Source organism: Monodelphis domestica, chromosome 3 (assembly GCF_027887165.1).
Source record: "Monodelphis domestica isolate mMonDom1 chromosome 3, mMonDom1.pri, whole genome shotgun sequence".
Classification (NCBI taxonomy): Eukaryota; Metazoa; Chordata; class Mammalia; order Didelphimorphia; family Didelphidae; genus Monodelphis; species Monodelphis domestica.
The window spans coordinates 335,361,893-335,385,892 of NC_077229.1; the positions used below are offsets into that span (position 1 = coordinate 335,361,893).

Sequence of the window (24,000 nt, forward strand, 5' to 3'; positions counted from 1 at the left end):
TGCATGTATGGAAATATAATGTAAATAAAATAAAAGTTAAAAAAGTAAATACAATGTAAATAAAAGTAAAAAAAGTAAAGAAGTAAAATTTAAAGGTAAGTAAATAGCATATAAGTAAATGCAAATAATATTTTGGGAACAATGATTTGTCCATGTATAAGTCATCTATAAAGGAAATATAAGCTAATTTGGGGAAGAGGTGGAAGAAGTTCCCAAAGGCTGAGGGGATCAAGGAGATGGAGAGGAGTGAAGGAAACCAAAGATTCTCAGAAGCAGAGGTAAGAGATGCCTCAAGGAAACAATTTATGCCTCAGCTGTAAGGAGGGGACTAGATGACCACTAGGGTTCCTCCCAAACCTGAGAGTATACAAAATAGCCAATGATCTCCCATCAGTCACAAAGTGACAGTTTTCAGCTTTACATTCAGCTCTACACATTATCAAATGACATGATAATCTGCAAAGTCACAGAAAGCAGATAAGAGGCCACTGTATCCTCTGGGAGACAAGTTGACAGAGTGGTTATCAACATGCGATCCGAGCTAATGGCCTGCACAACGGTGATTATAACCAACTTGCTGCTTTACTGTTTTATTAACTTCCCCTTTAAAGAATGATTATAACTCATTTGAAAAGTAGAATGGAACCCCTCCCCCCAAAAAAAATACTTGAATGTTTACCATATTGGTAAATTCCCTTTTTTAATACCGAAACACAGTGATTAAGACATTGCTCTCTAGCATTAGATCATTGATTTCTGGGATTCTTACATAAGGTCCTATTGTATCTAGACCACAGATTTATACTGCTATAACTCCCTGTCAGGAATCATCTCTGATTTATGAATAAATAATACTATGCTCTAGGGAAACATTGATCTAAAAGAAAAAAAAAAGATCAATATACATCCAGCATGTATTATACTTCGACTGTGTGACTTCTTTTAAGTACTAAGCAATATTAACTACAAAACTACGCTATTTGCTTTCCCAATAAATCTAACTTAAGGTATGAGAGTGGTCAACATTCATTGTATTACTCAGCCATTCTGGGTCTTTAGTATATGAGCATTATTCTGTGAAATATAGACACTTAAGACTGGGTGCACAGGACCCTATTGATGACTGCTTAAGAAATTTCTAAATAATTTCTAAAACCCAGGAGTCATGCTAGGAGCAATTTTTCACTTGCTATTCTTGGACTTATTTCAATGCACATCTGGGCTGGAAAGCTGGTGGCTATTACAATTGACTGATTCTAAAAATAAAAACACTGTCTTATTCTGAAACTTTCTCTCTTTGCTTTAAGAAGTAGTGCTCAAGAGTGAGACAAAAGAATAAATGAATGACTTCCGAGGCAATGTCATCACCTTAGACTTTGGTGGAATCTAAACCTATTTTCACAATCAACACAGTTGCTAAGTTCTGACGTCCTGGAGTGACCTTCTGATTGCCAAACCACTCCAGAAGGTATGAGCTCTTGCTGTTCTTTCTAGAGCTGGTTAAAATTTAGAATGGATTTTCATCTATTTTCTGCTGCTATTCAGACAATTCACTGTTACTGTTTATGTTACCCTTATCTCTACAAGAGTTACATTTATTCACTGAATTTGGTTTAGCTATCTGGAATGTACACACTATCTCACTCACTATAAATCCTAATTCTGTAGCATGTCATACATTTGCTTTTCCTTGAGTTAAGCAGAGAGATCTCCTTTAAAGCTTTGAAAAGTTTTAAGTGTCACCTTGACCTGATATGCTTTTTTCTTTGGAGTAGATCTGGGATTTCATCAGCAGAATGATGAGAAACTTGCTCTACTAATGAAGATTGGCACATTTTCTCCTAGGTATAACCTTGGCACCTGGTAAGCTATGTAATATAAATATGGAAGGCATCACATGAGTTTAAGATGTCAATTAAAAATTATAGATTGTCCTTAACAAATTATAATTGAAATTATTTTCTAATAAGACTAGGCAATGAAAACTAAATGCAATCTCTCCTGGTACAGATCATAGTTTAAAATAGCATCAGTAAATAACAAGAGGAAGTAGAATGTCATGGGCTTTGGGGCATCCCTGTACTTTCCTGCAATCTGTGCGTGTGTGTGTGTGTGTGTCTGTGTGTGTGTGTGTGTGTGTGTGTATACATATCTAAAATTATCATAGAATCTTAGTATTTTAATAACTGACATTTATTAAATGCTTCAAGATTTGCACTCCACTTTATATACATTCACATCATAGCCTCACAACAACCTTGTAAGGTGGATATTATAGGTATTATTATGCCCCTTTTACTGGTGGGGAAACTGAAGTTGAGATGTCATGACTTTCCCATAGTTACATAGCTAGTAAATATCATATGTAGGATTTGAGCCAAGGCCTTCCTTACTCCAAATTTGGGAACTCCACCTTTCTGTGGGTACCACTCAAGGAAATACTCATACATAGATAAGAAAAAACATAGTACCTGCATATTCTGAATTACTTTCAAGGAACTGAAATTAATTTTTCTTTTCCAGGTCCATCTTTAATAAGTATGGCTCTGGGTTAAATAATAAACATTCCCTAGAAACTCAGAAAAACCACTGTCTTGGGGCAAGACAAGAGTTGCCAAGTCTGGAGTCAGAGGTCCTGGGTTTAAATGTGGCATCAGCTACTCCCTAGCTGTGTGACCCTGGGCAAATCATTTAACCTTAATTGCCTAGCCCTTGCTAATCTTCTGTCTTAGAAATGGCACTAAGATAGAAGGTAAGTTTTTTTTTTTTTTAAGAATGAAAGAAAAGAAAAACCATTGTCATATCTTTCATAAATCTAGCTTCAATTGTATCCACATAGTAGGTGTGTGTGTGTGTGTATATATATATATATATATATATATATAAATACTTACTGAATTGAACCAAATTTTATGAAAGTTAAGATGAATGCAAAAGTAGTCCTTAAAACCAGAGGAGTCAAGTTAAATTTGGTTACCTCTGATTGCTAGAAATATAAATTTATTCCCTAGATACAAAAGCAATGATAATGGAGAAGGGAACACAGAATAACAGAAGGTAGACTTTTCTAGGTTTACACAGAGTTGGTTCTTCTGCCCAAAGTGACAAACAAAAGGCAGGCTGTTTTCCAGGATAAGCGGCTGGATTCAGTAGAATTATGACCTCAAAGGGCAACCAAGAACGTGCCTGAAATAGTACACTGAGATCCCAAGAGAAAAGAGTTACTCCTGCGGGGGAAAAAGGAATTTCTTAACAACTTAAAGGGCAAATTTAATTAAAGGACAGTGCCCTATTTTACAAGATACTCTCAGTGAAAAGAATGTGAAAATTCATGCCAGATGTACTCCTTCCTTTCAAATCTGGAAAAGCAATTAGATGATGAAGTTTAATAGGTGTGGGTCACTTGGGTCTCAAATATTTAAGGTTTGTAAATCTTTTAAATGGGCACACATAACATGCACACACAGATCAGATTCATTGTGGAACCAATATTCTTGGAGTAAAGCTAGTGCTGACACTAACTCTGGAGAGAAGTTGAATTAACTTGTCTTTTATTTCTGGGATCAAAGTTTCTGGATTTAGCTGTCATGGATGTTTTGTTGTTTGATCATTCAGTCCTGTCTGACTCTTCATGATGCCATTTGGGGTTTTCTTGGAAAAGATTCTGGAGTGGTTTGCCATTTCCTTCTCCAGCTCATTTTACAGATGGGGAAACTGAGGCAAACAGGGTTAGGTGATTTGTCTAGGTTCCTATAGCTAAGAAGTATCTGAGGCTAGATTTGAATGAAGGGCCTCTTGTCTATAGGCCTGGCTCTCTAATCACTGAGCAGCCTTGCTGCCCCTGTATGGGATTTTCCTGGCAAAAATAATGGAGTGGTTTGCCATTTCCTTCTCCAATGTGTCCATTTTTTTACAGATGAGGAACAGAGGCAAACAAGATCTGAATGACTTTCCCAGAGTCACACAGTTAGTTTAAGAGGCCAAATTTGAACTCAAGTCTTCCTGACTCCAGCATTTGAGCTTTATCTACTAAGCCACCCTGCCTAAATGCAGATGCTCTTGAAGACATAGTCTTATATCTATTTTTTGATAAGTAGCATCCACAAAAAGACACAACACAATAAAAGCACAAAGCACTGGGAAACCCATTTGTGTCTTCCTCACCAATCTTCCCTGTCTCCATGGTCTTCCCTTTTCCCCTTTTTTGACAGATGAGATCATGTCATTCTCTATTGAATTTAAATGCAGAGAGGGGGGTGGGTTTTCCATCCTTTCCACTTACTATGTGTGAGATCTTGGCAAGTCACTTCAACTGCTTTGGGACAATTTCCTCCTCTGCAAAATGAGAAGGTTAGGTTTTTAAAAATCTATTTTCCAGTTCTAAATCAATGACACTGACTCTCTAGTCTCAACCATCAAAGCCAAGAATACTAAGAAAGGGGCAGGTTAGATGGTTCTGTCAAAAAGGATTTTGTCAATAATAGAGATGAAAGGTCCTGGGTTCAAATTTGACTCCAGACACTTCCTAATTATGTAGCCCTGGACAAATCACTTAACCCAATTTGGCTGGCCTTGCTCTTATTAGACTTCTTAGAATAAGACAGAAAGTAAGGGCTTAAAAAAAACAAAACAAAACCAATTGTTAAAGAAGGAAAGACCATTAGAAAGCACCTAATTATAAAATCTCAGAATCACGTTTGAAGAAAGTCTCATTTCCCTAACCTGGCATTCAAGGGCTTCCATAATTTGAAACAATCTTATCTTTCTAGACTCAACTGACTTGAGTTCTCAATATTCTCTATGATCTGGCCAAATTGGGCCCCTTGGGACCATCCCCCTGCAAATACTCCATATTTTTGTGCCCCTAGAACAGGAATGCTGCCTTGCCATATTTTATGGATCATTTCAAATGCCACTTCCTTCATGAATCATTCTCTGATCTCATCCCCAAAATCTTTCCTTTCCAAGACTCACACAGTACTTTTTGTCTGCATCTATTATACTCGAATGTGATAATATATGTAAAGCATTTAGCACAGTGCCGGGTGCTTCTTCTTGTTCAGTTGTATCTGACTTTTCACAATCCCATCTTAGGTTTTCTTGGTAGATACTTAGAATGGTTTGCCATTTTCAGCTTATTTTATAGAGGAAATTAAGACAAACAGGGTTAAGAGACTTGCCCAGTCACACAGCTAGTGTCTATGGGCTTTACTGAGAGAATTTCAGTGAAGTCATATCTGCTTAAGAAAGTTTTAAAATCTAAATGTATTTCATAGTGCCATGTACTGCTAATCTTGAAATTTTACTTGGTCAAAGACAAATGGTGTATTTAAAAAGTCACTTGGTCAAAGTTACAAGGGGTTTTTCAGCTCTCTATTAACATTTCAAATAAGTACCTGATAGGAAGGAGATTTTCAAGCAAATTAATCCATTGGTTAAGGAACTTTTCTCCCCAACTGGGGAAAAATAAAGCTGCAATATTTCACCTGGATATGTGAGTCTGAAGATAAGGGAATTAGGAAAAAATAAGAGAAATTCTCCATGAAAACTGAATACCAATCACTGGGAAGAACACTTCCAGAGCAGGCTGTGATAGAAGGGCAAGATGTCAAATAAGAAATGATTTGGCTTTCTCCCAACTCCCTTATTTCTTCTTCAAACTAGATGATCATGGAAGAAGCTGAGACATAAATAAGGAAGCTTAAATGAAAGGAAACTTCTTTAAATCTTAATCTTGTTTGAATCTCGAAAATTGTGAAATACACAGTTCCAAAATACCTTTAAAAAAAAAGTCAGGCTAAATTATACTGTATAGTTTGATGATATTTGTTTATAGAGCTATGATTGTAATTAACTTTCACCAAAGACAGAAAGACTGACCCATATTAGTAGCTAAGAGCCCTAAATCTCTTCTGGGAGATGTCAATTAGCCCTTTGAGAACATGTCGATATATACTATCATGTAGAGTTAGAAGGAACCTCAGAGGTCAAGTTCAACCTCCTACTCAATAGAGGAAGAGATCATTACAGGGCCTTTGTTGGGATGCTGGAATATGAATATCCATTATGGTCAAGGATCAGTCCTCTCTTAGCCTCCTTTTTGTCCAATGTTTTCAACTCATTTTATTGGACCACCCCTGCCCCCATCCAAGTACAATCCTCTCTCCCCCCACTTTTACCCACTACATACACTGTGATTTTTCAGGTTAGTGACAAGAATGAAATTATGTCAGTCCAAATGACATTGGTACACATCAAAATTAAATTTGCTTAGTCAAATGTAGTGACTGAAAATCCAGTTTAAGGATACATGCAATGTTGAAATGTATTTTCAGTGGCACTGGTTTGCTGGTAATAATATTTGAATATTTACTCCATTCCCATATTTTTGTGTCTAACCCAGAATGAAGACCCAGTCGTTTAACACAGGGATCCAAAATGAGTATAAGCCACGAGACAAGAACTGAATTAATTTATTTCTGTCCTTAACCTATTAGAGTAAGCAGTTGCTTTTTCACTGATCAATCTTCCCTGTCTAAAATCTTGTTCTCCTACTTGAACTTACTTGCAGGATTGTCACTCCTCCAAAACCACATACTAATTACATTACATTGTGACCTTCAAGATTCTTCTCAAAACACTGGTTTCATCATTTTGTTTAGAAGGCAAAGTGCATTTGCCTGAATAAAAACATTCCCACCAGTTCACCAAGCCTCCCAAGCTTCAGAGTCAGAATGTTGGCGAAGAGTTTGTTTTTTTGTATTTTTAGGCTGCTCTCAAGAGAAAAATATACAGCAGAGGGGCTAGGAGGGAAAGGCAGAGGAACTCTCTTTGAAAGTACTATGTAAAATGACACAGCTGGAAACATAGATTTCCGAGGCCTTTTCTGCCACCCTTCAAAGAAACTGGCAACCTGTTACCATGCCCCAAACACCCCCACAGTGAATTATCTTGTGCATATTAACCAGAGTCAAGGTTCAGAGCTGTTTGAGAAAGTCTTTATCTGATCTCACTAGCTCAAGTTAAGCCTGTGGAGTACTTGAGAGAGAGACTCCCTGGAATACTAATCCATTCTCCTCAAGAAGCAAAGATACTAGCTGGAGAGAGGCCAATGAGAAGTGGACATTTTTGTCTTTTGGCTGAAATGGGAGCTTTGAGTAACCAAATTGAAAGGTTTCCTGAGAAGATATTGACAAAATGAAGGACAATGATTGACAAATGTTTGCTAGGACAGTACAGTCCCTACAGAAGCACAGATGCTATAGATAGCCAAAGGATTCCAGAGAACACATCCCACCATTGCCTCCTGGGGTGGGTGGGGGGCAGCATTAGGGACCCACTGCAATTGTCACTGAGCCAAGCTCCTCCCTGACTAACAGACAATGTGCAATTCACAATACAAAGAAAAAGAAAGTTGCATCTCAAAGAAAGATCTTCTATAAGCTGATCCAAGGGAAAAAATATTTATATATGTCATTTTGAGAAACTCCAAGTTTCCTCAAGAAGTAAACTTAAGGGGAAGAAGACTGTGTTTTTGCATTTTATGTCCTCGGTGCTTAACACTGATCCTGGTACAAGGAAAAGGCTTAATAAATAATATTAATGATGCTGATGATAACAACAACAGCTAACATGGATAGAGTGTTTACTATGTGTCAGATGTTGTGCTAACTACTTTTTACAAATAGAATTCATTTCATCCTCATATCGAACCTGGAAGGTATGCATTATTATTATTTCCATTTTACAAGCCAAGGAAACTGAGGCAAACTGACATTAGATGACTTTTGCCCAGGGGCACACAACCAGTTAGTGTCTGAGGTTGGACTTGAGCTCACTTCTTTCTGACTCGGCCCAGCACTCTCTATCCACTCCCTCTATTCAATTGCCTCTGGTCATTGCTACTACCCACTATGCCTACCAGTGACATGGGGGCACCATGGAAAAAAAAAACCATGAAGTTTTTAGAAAATCTACTGCCTCAAATGTGAATAAAATCATGAATTGTATAATAATATATTAATATACTAAATATTAGATGAATATATCATATATAGTATCATCTATTTGATAGTTTTAATTATATATAATATATTACATATTAATATATACTTTGTTGCATATAGTTGATTATATATTCATATATTATTGTATCATATAAAATTGTTAATATATTATTATATTTCATATGAAATTATATTATATAGATATATACATGTTACTTTTTAATGTATTACCTGTTAGCATATAAATAGGTAGATAGCAGACTGAAAAACAGATAGAGAGATAAAAACATTATAGGCTTAGAGAAACTGAGTCCCTCAAAAGATACAAAAGATCATCACTTTTAGAAAAAGTATTTACCCAATTACTGGTTTATAAAAGTTGATCACTTTCAAATGAACTTTTTTTACTACTTCGAAGTATAAGGTAGATGTCTCAAAGCATGTGCCATTTTTGTTGAGAAATAGTTGTTAAATAAAGAATAGTCACTTTCCTATTTAATGTTCCCAAAGTCTTAGTGTAATTTTAAGCTACTAAAGGTTTATTAAAGTTTAAAATGGCATTAAGACTTTTGGGACAGACTATAAATTACAAAAATTCAATCTAGCCCAGGTCAGTGTCTCAGCATCAATTATTGACATCAGCATATAAGTTAGGTTAAAAGTCAGCCTGCCTTAAAGAAAATGTTAACCAGTTACCTGGAAGTCACTTTGTCAGAGGTCACAACGTATTTATCTGTAATAGAAGGAAGGCATCATCTGGATAGAAAACACAAGAGAAAAAAAAAACTGTTACAATCTTGAACATTTGGAACTGATAAATGCTGTATGAGAAAAATTGTAAGCCCTAGCACAATTAAGAAGATTTAAGAAAACTTTGAGTAGTTTTGAAATTTCAAATTAGAACATTAAAGGACAAAAATAAGAACATTTTCTTATTATGTTCATGAGCTATACATACATACAAACATACACCACACACAAGCATACAAACATTAATAGTACTGGTATATTCAAGGAAGTAGACTTATTTCAAAAACCAAATACTGTATCAACAATTAATATTTTAAAAGCAACACCAAGCAATGGAGAGTATTTGACTTGAGAGGCAGCATTCCTAGGTTTGAGTCCTGTCTCTGACACTTACTGTGTGGCCTTGGGCAAGTTATTTCCCCCTTCTTAGACTTAGTTTCTCTATCTGTGAAATGAGGAAAACAACATTTGTACTACCTGTCTATTAATCAAAGATCAAGTGAATGAAAAATGTTTATTGCCCAGCTTTCAACATGTATGGACAGACTCCCTACTGAAGTTGTCCAATAATATGTAGGTCCAGGACAGCATAGATGGACCATGGAATAAAAGGTCCTCTTTTCAACACTAATATTTTACCAGTACTGTTATTTGGCAGCAGAACCCCACTACCTGGAAGGAACCAGAGATGTGTACCAGACAGAGGGCAATGGAGAGATACATGGGAAATATGAGCCAGTTACAACACATGACCAATGAGGAACTCTGAGAAATAACAGTAAATGGCATCATTAAGAAATTGTTTGATGAAAAAAATAAGATGGGCTGGTTGATGAGGAATAGGTAATAGAAAAAGTGACCCATCAATACCTTTTTAATGTTGGAAGAAGAGAAGAAAGGATTTCAACATATTAGTTGAAATATTTGGTAATCCATGAATAAGTCACTCAAGACAGGTGCCTTGTTGGAAGGAGCTCTCCAAACAAGAACACAAATCCATTAGAGTATCTGAGTACCTGCCACAAGTCTTGTCTTGAGGAAAGAGTGATGGAAATAGGAGCTATTATTATAAATATGGCTGTGTTCATTCAAAAAACCTCTCTAACTTTTTAAGTCAAGTCTCCATCATAGCGGGTTGCCTCAGATTTAGATGCACTTTTTTTCCCTTGACCTTCTCTGAAAACTGATGGAAGATTTCCCATTTCATGCTTGTTGAGAATCTAATCTCTGGCATCTTCTTTCCTGTGACATCAGAGATGAGAAAGCAACAAGCCTTTCCTGGTCAAAATTCCTACCCAGTGAAATGCTGGAGTCAAGATTGAACTTAAAGATTGAACTTAAAATAGAAAGTATTATTCACTTCATTTTGGGGAACTGGTTATTAAACATATATGTACACAGAGATGCCCCATCATTATATGCTCTCTCTGGCTGTCTTTCAAGCTTTAAATCTTCTTTTGTAAGAGCTAAAATTCATTGTTATTTAGTTACAGATATATGTAGTATTATTTTTGTAATTATTACATATTATATTTTGTATATATGAATATTATATAATAGAAAGATAATGTGTTGAAATATTTAATATATAAGTATAATGTAATTATCATATATTTATGTATTATATTCCTTACATAGTCACTGAATATCAGTATTCATATTGGCTTGCCAGTCTAATTCCTTTGAGAAGCATTAAGTTCCCAAACTGTTACAAAGGATTTGAAAATCTATTCCTAATTACATTCATAGCTTCTATGTCTACTCATTTGTTTATCACACTCATTTGTTATTTTATCCCTCACTCTTGGGACACATTTAGATTTCTTTTGAATGATCCTACTTTAAAAAAAAGTTACACTGTCTATAAGTTAAATTTTCTAATAGCAATTCTAATTCAGTTTTAGAAAGAAAATCCCCAAACAACAATTCTGTGATTGTGATTCTGCTCATTCTTGGACTGTATAAAAGACATGATGATATATTTCCATACGTTCCCTTATACCCACACAAAATGCTAAATGTGAACCATACAACTCCTAAGGATTTTCTTAAGTAAAATGTTTATTACTATAAATTAATAGTTCTCATTGTGGTTTTGAAATGCCAAGATTGTAAAAGCAGAGGGGAAAAAAAGTTTTTCTTGAAAAGAACTATGAGAGGGACAGCTGAGTGGCTCATTGGATAAAGAGCCATGGCTGGAAGTGAGAAGTTCTGGGTTCAAATGAGACCTCAGACACTTTCCAGATAGGTGACTCTGGGCAAGTCACTTAACCCCAACTGCCTAGCCCTTATCACTCTTCAGCCTTGGAATTATATTTAGTATTGATTCTAAAACAGAAGGTAGGGGTTTTAGAAAAGGATAAAAAGAAGAAAAGAGATGTAAGAGAACATAATATTATAAATAACAAGGAAAAGTTGTTTGCAGTCCCCATCATGAAGCTTCTTTAATCACAACCAGTTGCTAACTTTCAAAAAAATAATACACAGAGGACCTTTAACACTGATTTGAATTATGTCCTAGAAGCTCTGAATTGATTGTTCAGGACTTCATAGAACACAAGTTTCTTGAGGGCAGAAAAACCCTTGTGGGTTTTTTTGTTTTGTTTTGTTTTTTTTGGTCTTTAGATAACTGTGAAAGGGAATTTTTATTCCCTTTGTCTATTTTAAGTTAATCAATCAATAACTTAAAGTATCCCTAATTAGCACTTAACAAGTCACTAACAAAGAAAGTTCACACCCTAAAGGGCCACAAGCCCTGCCCTCCTGGGCAGTGCTGGGTAAATTGAAAGGCTTGGTTGATTCCTGAGATGTGAGGAGGAGAGCTGATGGGTGAAGAATACCATATATAAGCAGGAGCCTGAGAGAGATTCCCAGTCTTCATTCTTGAGCTCTTCATGCTTGGCACATTCTTGAAATCTTGGAGGCCTTTGGCCTAGGGAGCATGAGCTCTGGTGGGATTCTTGGTGGTTTTGGCCTCATGTGCGCTGAACGTTCTCGGCAGTTTTTGCAGCATCTTTGGCTCTTCAGATTTCAGCTTCCTTGGTGAGATTAGCATTCAGATTCACATTCATAGTCTAAAGCCTCTAGGATTAGGAGTTAGGATATTTTTAGCTAGGTGATACTTTCTACCTCCTTCCTATATTTCCCACCTTAATATCTCTACTTTGCTGTAAATAAAGCTACTAACAGCTTTAAACTCATCGTTTAATTTAAATTTTTATAGTGACCACAACAATTTTTAACCATTATTATTTCTGTCAAACCAAAATTTTAACTATTACATTTAGCCAAACCAATTTTAATGATTACATAACCAACACCTAGCATGGTGCTAAGCACACACACACACAAAAGCCCCTTAAATCTGGCCTCAGACTTCCCAGGTGTGTGACCCTGGGCAAGTCACTTAACCCCCATTGCCTAGCCCTTACCAATCTTCTGCCTTAGAGCCAATACACAATATTGACTCCAAGACAGAAGGTAAGGATTTTTAAAATGAAAAAAAAAAGCCCCTTAATAAATGTTTGTGAACAATGACCAATATAAGTGTGTTTTGCAAGAAAATAACAAAAATTTAAAAAGAGAATAGGAGAAATAGCCAAAAAATAAAATAAAATAAATGTTTGTGAATTGACTAACCCTGAATGAGAACCTTAGTTCCCTGTTTCTCCCCAGGGATTACCCATCTGGAACCTCTGCTCTATACCTTGTAAATTATTATGAAAAAATCCATATCACTAGAGGTATTTCCATTCTCATTAATAAGAAAGAGGAGTAGGTAAGATACTCTCTCTCTTCCTATAGATGGGGCTGCCATAGAGAGAGATGTAACTTTTGGTACCCCAAACTGGAATTTTGAATACTTTTTGTAATGGAAACTATATTATAGTTTGTATTGTATATATGGTGGTATTCTTGTGTCCATGGACTCTCTCTTCCCAGACAGATTTCAGAGAATGCATGAAATTGGATAGGATACACACACACACACACACACACACACACATTTATATAATGCCATATACAAATCTGTCTGGGAATATAAATAAATATATATTTATCCTAATATAATATATATAAATATATATATGAAATTTGTTTCCTTTTCAAAATCTCATATTTTATTTTATACATTTTAAAACATTATTCTAGGGAGTCCATGGGTTTTACCAGATTACCAAACATTGTTTTGAGGAGCCCATGTGTTTTACCAGATTGCCAAAGGGGTCCACAATTCAAGAACGGTTAAAGAAGAAATCAACCCTTTTGAGAGGAGGAAGGGTACTGTGACCCCTGCCAGTATAACCATCTTAGGAAAAATGTCAGTGTTATCTTTCTGATACTCCCCATTTATTTTCCTCTGAGTAACTCAAGGCTTAACATGCCTGTTTCCCCTTATGCTGTCACCACCTGTTACTTCAGACCTAGGTTTCTTCCCTCATCCCACCCCCACCCCCCCATACCTATTATGAACAGAATGTATTCTGACAGCTTCTCTCTCTCTTCTATCCTAGAAGCAAGCAAGCTTTAAGAATTTCTGAGGATTTTTACCATTAGTAACAATGAGAAACAGGTGGCTGAACATCTTCCTTTCCCTCCTCCCATCTACATCTTATCTCCAAAAAACAAACAAACAAACAAACAAAAAATAAAGCAAGATCCACAGAGAAAGACAAAAGACATACAGATGGAAATGATGGGCCTTTGGGTACAAAAAGGAATTAAAATAATATTCACCTGCATTTTATCACCTGAGCATTTCACTAAGTAGCAACTAAGCCTCTAGCAGGTGCTGTTGATAAAGGTGGGGAGAAGGGAAGGGGGGATAGGGACCTTGGCTATGAAAGGAACTTTGGAACTATAAAGAAGTAACAATACCAGGCATAGGGATGGAGGTGAGGAAGAATCTGAGGCCATAAAAAGTTATTCTTCTAAAGTTTAGAAATAGAGAAATTCCATTTAATATTAGTGTAGAAAATATAAATTTTGGGGATTCTACCTGCCAAGACAAGCCTGGAGATTGCATGAACATAATTATAAAACACATTTCACACTAATAAAGTCAGATATGATCAACTGGAAAAATATTTGTTGTTCATGGAAGGTTAAGCCTATAAAATAAAAATGACAATTCTACCTAAATTAATTTACTCGTTCAAAGATAGACCAACAGACTACCAAAAAAATATTTTATAGAGCTAGAAAAAATAATAACATTCATCTGGAAGAGCATATGGTCAAGAATATCAAGGGAATTAATGGAAAAAATGTGAAATTCAGTAGCCTAATCATGCCAGATCTCACAGAGGTGACCCTTAAAACAACCTGGTACTGGCCACTGGAGTGGTGGATAGGAGGAACATATCAGGTACACAATGACCACACTGTGTAATGACCACAATAATCTAGTGCAAAGATTCCAGCTTTGGGGACAAGAACTCATTTGACAAAAACTGTTGGGAAAACTAGAAAGCAGTTTTATCAGAAACTACATATAGGCCAATATCTCACATTATATACCATGATAAGGTCAAAATGGGTACACGATTTAGATATAAAGTGTGATATTATTTTTTTTCCATTTCAAGGAGTTTTATTCTTTTTTTTAAATTTATAGTATTTTATTTGATCATTTCCATGCATTATTCATTAAAGACAAAGATCATTTTCTTTTCCTCCTCCCCACCCCCCATAGCCGAGGCATGATTCCACTGGGTATCACATGTGTTCTTGCTTCGAACCCATTGCCATGTTGTTAATATTTGCATTAGAGTGTTCGTTTAGAGTCTCTCCTCTGTCATGTCCCCTCAACCGCTGTAGTCAGGCAGTTGCTTTTCCTCGGTGTTTCTACTCCCACAGTTTGTCCTCTGCTTATGGATAGTGTTTTTTCTCCTAGATCCCTGCAGATTGTTCAGGGACATTACTCCGCCACTAATGGAGAAGTCCATTACGTTCGATTATACCACAGTGTGTTTGTCTCTGTGTACAATGTTCTCCTGGTTCTGCTTCTCTCGCTCTGCATCACTTCCTGGAGGTCGTTCCAGTCTCCATGGAACTCCTCCACTTTATTATTCCTTTTTGCACAATAATATTCCATCACCAACATATACCACAATTTGCTCAGCCATTCCCCAATTGAAGGGCATCCCCTCGTTTTCCAATTTTTGGCCACCACAAAGAGCGCAGCTATGAATATTTTTGTACAAGTCTTTTTGTCCATTATCTCTTTGGGGTACAGACCCAGCAGTGCTATGGCTGGATCAAAGGGTAGACATTCTTTTATCGCTCTTTGTGCATAGTTCCAAATTGCCCTCCAGAATGGTTGGATCAGTTCACAACTCCACCAGCAATGAATTAATGTCCCTACTTTGCCACATCCCCTCCAGCATTCATTACTTTCCATAGCTGTCATGTTAGCCAATCTGCTAGGTGTGAGGTGATACCTCAGAGTTGTTTTGATTTGCATCTCTCTGATTATAAGAGATTTAGAACACTTCTTCATGTGCTTATTAATAGTTTTGATTTCTTTATCTGAGAACTGCCTATCCATGTCCCTTGCCCATTTATCAATTGGGGAATGGCTTGATTTTTTGAACAATTGATTTAGCTCTTTATAAATATGAGTAATTAAACCTTTGTCAGAGGTTTCTATGAAGATTTTTTCCCAATTTGTTGTTTTCCTTCTGATTTTAGTTACATTGGTTTTGTTTGTACAAAAGCTTTTTAATTTGATGTAGTTGAAATTATTTATTTTACATTTTGTGATTCTTTCTATGTCTTGCTTGGTTTTAAAGTCTTTGCCCTCCCAAAGGTCTGACATGTATACTATTCTGTGTTTACCCAATTTACTTATGGTTTCCTTCTTTATGTTTAAGTCATTCACCCATTTTGAATTTATCTTGGTTTAGGGTATGAGGTGTTGATCAATTCCTAATCTCTCCCACACTGTCTTCCAATTTTCCCAGCAGTTTTTATCGAATAGTGGATTTTTGTCCCAGAACCTGGGATCTTTGGGTAAAGTGTGATATTATAAGCAAATTAGGGAAGCATGGAATAGTTTACCTGTAGATATATGGATAAAGGAAGAATTTATAACCAAACAAGAAATAGAGAATATTACATGATGCAAAATGGATAATTTTGATTTCATTAAATTAAAATGGCTTTTCACAAATAAAACCAATGCATCAAAGATGAAAAAAAGGAAATAGAAATGGGCAATGAAGTAGCATAGTGGTTAGAGTACCAGGCCTGGACTCAGGAGGACCTGAGTTCAAATCTCATTTCAGACTCTTCCTAGCTATGTGATCCTGAACAAATCACTTAGTCCCTACTGCTTTTCCCTTACTGGTCTTCTGTCTTGGAATTGATACTAACATAGAAAGTAATGGGCTTCAAAAATAAAAGGAAAGCAGAAAATTGAGTAGGGGACAGAATTTTACCACAGGTTTCTCTGATAAAGGCCTTATTTCTCACATATATAAAGAGCTGAATCAAATTTTAAAAATATGAAAGTTTTTCAGATAAAGAAGTCAATACTCTCTATAGTCATATTTTTTTAAATGCTCTAACTTACTATTGACTAGAAAAATGCAAAAATAAGGGAATTCCTTTCAATTGGCGAATGGCTGAACAAACTGTGGTATCTGATGGTGATGGAATATTATTGTGCTAAAAGGAATAAAAAGTGGAGGAATTCCATGTGAACTGGAACAACCTCCAGGAAATGATGCAGAGCGAAAGGAGCAGAACCAGGAGAACCTTATACACAAAGATGGATACGCTGTGGCACAGTCAAATATAATGGACTTCTCTATTAGCAGATATACAACAATCCAAGACAATTCTGAGGGACTTATGAGAAAGAACACTATCCACACCCAGAAAATGAACTATGGGAGTAGAAGCACAAAAAAAAAACCCCAACAACTGCTTGATCACATGGGTCAATGGGAATATGACTAGGGATGTAGATTCTAATGATCACTCTATTACAAATATTAATAATATGGAAATAGGTCTTGATCAATGATACATGTAAAACCCAGTGGAATTGTGCATTGGCCATGGGGGTGGCGTGGGAGGGGATGGGAGGAGGGGAGCAAAAGAACATGAATCATGTAACCATGGAAAAATATTCTAAATTAATTAAATAAACTTAATTTAAAAAAGAAAAATTAAAATTAAAACAATTCTAATGTACCCCATCACACCTATCAGATTGGCTAATATGATAGGGAAAGGAAATGACAAATGTTGGGTGAGGTTGTGGAAAACATTAATGCATTATTGATGGAGTTGTGAAATGGTTTGATCCATTCTGGAGAGCAATTTATTTACATACATTCATTCATTTCTTCATTCATTCATTACATTTTTTCTTAGTTTCAATTCTTATGTAGATGAGCAGCAAAAGCTAGGCAATGGGGGGTTAAGCGACTTGCCCAAGGTTACACAGCTAGGAAATGTCTGAGGTCAAATTTGAACCCAGATTCTTCCAACTCCAGGCTTGGATCTTTATCCACATTCCCATCTAGCACCCCAGGAGAGCATTTTAAAACTATGCCTAAAGTGCTGTAAAACTGTGAATATCATCTGACCTAGCAAAACCACCAGTAGATCTATATTCCAAAGAGATTTTTTTAAAAGGGAAAAAGACTTATATGAACAAAAATATTTTAGTAGCTTTTTTTTGTGGTGGTAAAGAATTAGAAATCAAGGGAATGGCTAAAACAAACTGTGGTGTATTATTGTGAAGGAACACTATTATGCTCTAAGAAATTGTGAGGGGGGCAGTTTCAGAAAAACCTAGAAAGGCTCGTATGCACTGATGCAGAGTGAAGTGAACAGAACCAGGAAAACATTATCCACAATAACAGCAATACTATATGTTGATCAATTGTGAATGACTTAGTGGTCTCAGCAATACAAAAATCTATGACAATTATGAAGGATTATCATGAAAAATACTATCCTCCTCCAGAGAAAGAATGAATGGAGCATGAATGCAGTTCAGAACATACTATTTTTTTATTGTTGTTCTACTTTTTCTTTCACAGTGTGACAACTACTAGAAATATTTTATATGACTATGTATAAACTATATAAAATTGCTTGCTTTCTCAATGAGGGAGTGGGAAGAGACAGAATTTGGAACTCAACATTTTTTTAAAAGGTGTTAAAAATTGTTTTTACATGTATTTGTAAAAAATAAAAAATGTATTCTCCTTTTCTACCTTTCTTGCAATAGAATTTCAATTTGCAAATTTTCAATTTGCCTTTTGGACCCTTCCACATCTTTCCCATTTACTTCTACCATATAAATTTAGAATGTCACCTTAAGTAGGGACCTTAAAGTTCATGAAGCCCAAATATGCTATATTTTGGATGAGCAAAAAGAAAAAAAAAGGACAGAAGTCAAATATGTTACTCAAAGTAATGGTTATCAGAACCAAGATTTCAGGAACTTCCTGTCTCTATGCTGTCATCATTGTCACCCTGAAAATCAGAATTTTTCTTCCCTTTTACTCAAGTAATCTGTTATGTATTAGGAGGAAAACAGTCTAACTAAACTAATTCACACTACAGTAGGAATGACTCACAGTTTACATTTGTCTTATTTGTCTTTTTAAAGGAGAATGCTTGGTTAATGGAAATACCCTTTAATTAGAGGGATTTTAGGTAGTTTGTAAGACTTATTTTTAGTCAGAGTGAAATGTGATGAAATACTTTGGGGTAAAAGGGCTATTCCCCTATTATTTCTGCTTTTTATACTTCCTTCCCTTTCTTTAGTTCTAAACCAAGTTATCTAAAAGCCTCAAGCTTTTTCACAACTATAGTCCCTTTTGACTCTCCAAGTTGGGGGTGGGATAGCAGGGAGAAAGGGATTCAGAAATTACAGCCCTAAGTTCAGAGTCACCACTGAAGCTTCCCATGGTTCACATGCTCAAACCTAGCTCCTCCAGCCTTTCTCCCCCAAACTCAGAGGTTTATACCTCTGAGGTAGAATAATAATAATATCAGCTTAATTTCTATCCAAACCCCAGCATCAATCACACCAAACCTCATTCATTCATTTTTCCAGGACTAAGCAGTTTGGAAAGCCAAATGGTCAAAGTAATTTAGATTACTTCTGTTCTGGCAAAGGCAAGAAAAAAAGGTGCCATGTGCCCAGATGGTTTTAAAAATCAAGTTAAGTCTGGATCCTAAAGAGATCAGAGATAGAGGCAATGGGCTTACTTGTACAAAAATATTTCTAGCAGCTCTTTATGTGGCAGCAAAGGACTGGAAAGTGAAAGGATGTCCATCAATTGGGGAATGGCTGAACCGGTTGTGATATGATTGTAACTGAACACTTTTGTGCTATAAGAAATGATAAGTAACCCAATTACAAAAAAAAAAATCTGAAAAGACTTACATGAAGTGATGCAAAGTGAAATGAACAGAACCATTGTATACAACAAGAGCAATAATACATGGTGATCAACTGAGAATTCGTTATTTCTCAGCAATTCAAGGATCCAAGACAAGCCAAGGAACAATAAATAGATAACAAATGGATAACAAAAAAAAAGGCTATTCACTGTTATAGAAGGAATGGAATCATGCTATTCTTCACTTTATCTTCTCCATGAGTTTTTCTCAATTTTATGCGATATGCATCTTTCTCAAGGTGAGAAATATGGAAATATGTATTGTACAAAAAACACATGTACAACCTATGTATTACCTACATCTTGGGGAACAGAGGTGGGAGGAAGGCAAAGAACATAGATGGAAAAGAAAACAGAAAATAATTATTAAAAATTGTATGGGAAAAGAGATCATAAGGAAAAAGACTTGTACAAGAATATTCATAGCTGTACTCTTTATGGTGGCAAAAAATTGGAAAATGAGGGGATGCCCTTCAATTGGGGAATGGCTGAACAAATTGTGGTATATGTTGGTGATGGAATACTATTGTGCTGAAAGGAATAATAAAGTGGAGGAATTCCATGTGAACTGGAACAACCTCCAGGAATTGATACAGAGCGAAAGGAGCAGAACCAGGGGAACATTGTACACTGTATTGGTTCCAAGTCAGAAGATATGAGTTTTAAAAAATTGTATCAATGGTAAAATAAAATAAATCAATCAAAATCAAGCATCCCTGGGGTGGGATGTTTTGGGGGAATCATGTGGAAAATCTATTTCCTTTATATAAACCATATTATCTCCTGGTGTCTGAAAGAGACTGAGTGGTTTACTAACACTGTAAATAAGTCAGGTACTCATTCAGGGCCCAAGGAAGAACAGGAATCTTCTTTGGCCCCATCTGTTCAAAAAGGTACTGAATACAACTCTAAAGTTATTTCACAAAGGATATCCAATGTGGCTTTGGAAAAATACATTCTAACCTTCCCTGAAACAACTACATAGATGAAATACAAAGTAGGCTAGAATTTTTGTAATTCTTCTCTCCCTTTACCAGGTGCAGTGACAAAGTTAAATCTTTTCTATAACTTAGTGCCTAAAATTCAGCATATAGATTTCAACATACAGATAAATTTCTATCATAGCATGCAGATGCAAAGATAAACAAAAAAATCCATACTGGTATCATACATAGGCTTCTAAAAGTTTATCACTCGATGGAGCACTTTGACATCTTAGCCATCATCTTTGCTGTTGTGCCATGGTCCATTTAGTAAAATTAAGAAAACAGCAGCAGTTCTATGTGACACTACACGGTAAAAAAGGAAATTGAAAATGAGCTTACTTAATTTAGCCTTTGCCTCAGGAATGGGTTTCATTTTAAATAAATCAAGTGTGTGTGTGTGTGTGTGTGTGTGTGTGTGTGTATGTATGTGTGTGTGTGTATGTATGTGTGTGTGTGTGTGTGTGTGTGTGTGTGTTTTACTGAAGACACAACTTTAGGACAGGGGAGTCACTAGCCCTTTGCTTTTATGGTTTGGGGACTCCTTCTTTCCATGTGCCTATCAGCACTAATTCTATTGCTTGACAGGCTTAAGACAATTGCCATGGGAAGATGAGATGTTATGGGTCATAGCAAGACTGAGTCAGAGGTGGGATTGGAACCAAAGTCTTTCTGACTTGGAAGCCAGATGTATGTGCCAAATTATGGCACAGTTATCAGCATAGTCTTTCACAAATATTCATGTAAAACAAAATATGAATACTAAAACATTTAGATTTTTTTGTTCTTTTCTTTCATTACCCCAAATATTTTGGAGAAACATTAGGCATGCCAAATTCTTTCTACTCAAATACATAAAGAAATATTTCCATATCATATATTTATTCTGCAATAGGGAAAGGAATAGAAAATACTTGGTGCAATTTAAATTGAATTTAAGACAATACCTTTGTAATTAAAACTAAAGAAAACGTGCCAGGATGAAGAGTGTGTGAGACTGATCACCTGAATGGGGGAGGAGCCCCAGGAGTTTGGAATCTTGAGGAGGAGAAGAATCCAGCTGGTAGAGGAGTAGGTCATTCTTGGTCTTGAGAAGCTGAAGGGAGATGTTGGGAAAAAGACTTTCTCCTGAGGGTTACCCACTTTTCCTGCTGATGACTGGAAATCTTTCCCCCAATACATCCCAATTGAAGGGACTTTCTGAAGAGAAACCTGAGCAGACTTTACCTTAGCTCCTATTGCCCAGGGGTGAGTCAACCTGACTCTCTCAGCGGGCTCAGGCTGCCAAGGCCTGAGTTCCCCCCAAACTTGAGGAGGGAGGGGAAAGAGTTTAGAAGGAGACAGGGGCCCCCTTTCCCCACTTTCCTTTTCCCATTCTTTACTGCCAGTTATCCCTTTGTATTATCCTGATTGAGTGGACATTAAAAAAGTTATCTGTTCCCCAAACTGTGAACAAGTGTGAGTGAACAGATCAAGGGGAGACCCTTTGGTCTCGAGTAGTGGAGGGGGGACAAAGGGGATGAGAGAGAATCTGGGAAAGCAGCTTTAGGGAAGGCAGAAGGGGGGAAAGCTTCAAACCCCCTCTCTGCATTCTGAGCCAACCCTAAACATCAGCTATATCCCCTGAACCCTGCTTTTGAGAGGGGGTCTCCTCTCTTTCCCCCTCTCTATACTGAAAGTCTTAACACCCTTTGTTACAACTTAACCTCCCATTATAATACAGATTTAAAAGAACCCCATTAAAAAAAGGCTTTAGTGACTGTCACCAACTGTCAACTGTCATTTGTGAATTTGTTGCCAATTACAACTCCTGGAGCCCCTCCCCTATCGAAGTGATCAGTTTCACACACTATTCAGCTTGGCACTTTTTCATTAGTGCCAGCCTCTGTCACAGATGTCACCTTAGAACTTTTTTTTATTAACAAGAATTTCATGAGAATTTTTTTTTATTAATCTGTCCCTCCTACTATCTTTTTCTCCATAGATAATAACTATAAAGTATTTAACACAATGCTTATACATAATAAACATTATGTAAACATTAGCTCTTATTAAGAAAATGTTTTAATCCTAAAAACACATCTATACATTTTGACAAAAACAAGTTCCCATATTAATCATGTGCAAAAACATATATCTCTTTTGGCATTTTAAGTTCATTCTATCAGAAAGTGAGTAGCACTTTCAGATTGATAATTGTAAAGTCTTTCAAAGTTGTTTTTCTATGTAATGTTATTGTAAAATTATTCTCCTAGCTCTTCTTTTTTTGGTCCTGCATCAGTTCATAAAGATCTTCCAACTTTCCTTTGAAATTGTCTAATTCATCATTTCTTATGGGACAGAAATATCCTGTTTCAATTTTTTGTTACAATGAAAAGAACTACCAAAAATATATAAAAAAAATTATAGCAGTTCTTTTTATAGTGCCAAAGAATTAGAAATTGAGGGGATGTACAGCAATTAGGGAACTGTGATATACAGTTGTAATGGAATATTATTGTGCCATAAGAAATGATAAACGGGATGAGTTAAAAAAACAAACAAACCCTGGACAGACATATGAACTGATGTAAAGTGACATGAGGAGAACACTGTATGTAATATACAAAAACAGAAATGTTATGTGATGATTAACTGTGAAGAGCTAAACTATCATCGGTGATGCACAGATCCAAGATGACCCCAAAGGTCTCATGATAAAAAAAAATGCTATTCACACAAAATAACTGCTGGAGTCTGATTGAAGATCAAAGCACACAATCTTTCATTTTATTTCCTTCATGAGTTTGTTTTTTTTTGTTTTGTTTTGTTTTTTGCTTCTCTGTGCAATATGTATCTTTTCTCAAAGTATGGCTATATAGAAATGAGACTCGTCTCCCCAAGGATCATAGGGGGTTGTGCAGACAGAAAATTTGCCACACCTGAGCTACATTCCCAGCATCCTTTTAAGTTACATCCTCATTTTATGTAAGGATGCTTGGGAGCTAAATTTGGCTGAGACCCACACTGCAGGGCTCTTTTTTTGGAGCTTGTGCTTTTGGTAAAGTGCTACAAGCATGAGTCTCTGGCTCTCTTTGCTCTGCTCACTTGACTAAAAGTACTTTTCTTTTCCCTCTCTCTTGATTTATTATTAAAAACCCTATATATGTTTAAATGCTAGGAGTATTTATTCATTTTTACTCCTACAAATTTTAGAAGATACACACTTATAGTATCCATAATTATTTTTAATAGAATTTACCTTTTTATGCCTTCTGGTTGAGTTTTGTTATATACAAGAATGCTATTGGCTTATGTGAATTTATCTTACATCCTGAAATTTTGCTGAAGTTATTATTTTAATTAGTTTTAGTCGACTCTATAGTTCTCTAAGTATCTCTTTACTTATTATTTCCTCAAATTATTTTTCTTGTTTCATTGCTATTTCTAGAATTTCTGACACTATGTTAAATAGTATTAGTGATAAAAGCCTTCCTTGTTTTAACCCTGATCTTACTGAAAAAAATCTCCACTACATGGGGGCAGCTGGGTGGCTCAGTGGATTGAGAGTCAGGCCTAGAGACGGGAGGTCCTAGGATAAAATCTGGCCTTAGCCACTTCCTAGTTGTGTGACCCTGGACAAGTCACTTGACCCCCATTGCCTAGCCCTTACCACTCTTCTGCCTTGGAGCCAATACACAGTATTGACTCCAAGACAGAAGGTAAGGGTTTAAAAAAAAATCTCCACTACAAATAATGTTTGCTCTTGTACTTACATAAATATGATTAGTCAGTTAATAAGCATTTATAAGGTACTGAATACATGCCCGCCACTGTGCTAAATGCTTG

At 36.1% G+C, this 24,000-nt stretch overlaps 1 protein-coding gene across 7 annotated transcripts in view; it reads right to left on the reverse strand.

Annotated features, from left to right (window-relative positions):
* The window catches only part of PAG1 (phosphoprotein membrane anchor with glycosphingolipid microdomains 1), a 249,680-nt gene that overhangs the window by 165,140 nt on the left and 60,540 nt on the right, over window positions 1-24,000 (reverse strand). For all 7 annotated transcript variants that reach the window (XM_016431457.2, XM_016431458.2, XM_007486907.3 and 4 more), the window contains exon 2: window positions 8,703-8,762. The gene's annotated coding sequence lies outside the window, so the exon portion shown is untranslated. The remainder of the gene's footprint in view (window positions 1-8,702; window positions 8,763-24,000) is intronic.